The following is a 754-nucleotide window of genomic DNA, read 5'->3' as shown; positions in this document are numbered from 1 at the left end:
CTCTGGTGTCACGATTGGCCCCTTCCAGTCCAGTCTATGTGCGTTTGTTTTGGTTTGGCCCATGTGTATTTGTTTTGGTTTTTAGTCCAGCCCCTTTGTTTCATGACTCCACCCCTGATTGTCTCCACCTGTGTTTCCACCTGTCCTTCATTTACCCTAACGTATTTAAAGCCTGTGTTTTTCCCCTGTCTGGTTACTGTTCTGGTTGTATGTTTGATTCTGGTTTGTCTGTCATGTCTGCCCCCCGATCAATCCATGTTGGTTCTATGACCCTGGACCGTTTAGACTATGACCCTGGATTTGCCCACAATAAAAGTTGCTTACCTCAGCATATGCGTCCACCTCCTCGCTCCCAAACCGTTACATCTGGAAAGAATCGGAAGGTCTGTTGTGAGCCACACCTTCTCATTCAACATCATTGCCTGACCTCACAAATGCTTCTTTGACTGAATGAGCATAAATCCCCAGAATCTTGTGTAAAGACCTTCCCAGAGGAGTGGAGGCTGTTATAGCCATAAGAGGTGTATGGGGCAACTCCATATCAATGTTTTGAAATGGGACATCCAGCAAGCTCAAATAGTTGTTATGGTCATAATTTTGGCCATATTGTATAACTTAAATAAACATAAAAGGTTTGTTTTTCGAAATGGCTTGGTCAGGCCAGGTCTGTTCATCATTTAACATCCTCACAACATAAAGAAAAAGATTAAGTAATTACAATATTTATGAAGTTTTCTATTGTCGCCAACAGTAT

The 754-nt window shown here is 42.3% G+C and overlaps 1 long non-coding RNA gene across 1 annotated transcript in view; it reads left to right on the top strand.

Moving 5' to 3' along the window:
- The window catches only part of LOC119263277, a 10054-nt gene extending 9970 nt beyond the window's left edge, over positions 1 to 84 (top strand). The window contains exon 3 of the long non-coding RNA XR_005130220.1: positions 1 to 84. This exon is cut by the window's left edge and continues 151 nt beyond it. This is a non-coding gene — a long non-coding RNA (uncharacterized LOC119263277).
- The last annotated feature ends 670 nt before the right edge of the window (positions 85 to 754 follow it).

This window comes from Pygocentrus nattereri, chromosome 4 (assembly GCF_015220715.1).
Source record: "Pygocentrus nattereri isolate fPygNat1 chromosome 4, fPygNat1.pri, whole genome shotgun sequence".
Classification (NCBI taxonomy): domain Eukaryota; kingdom Metazoa; phylum Chordata; class Actinopteri; order Characiformes; family Serrasalmidae; genus Pygocentrus; species Pygocentrus nattereri.
Note: the sequence above shows the minus strand (reverse complement) of the source record. Positions and strands in the feature narration are given on the sequence as shown.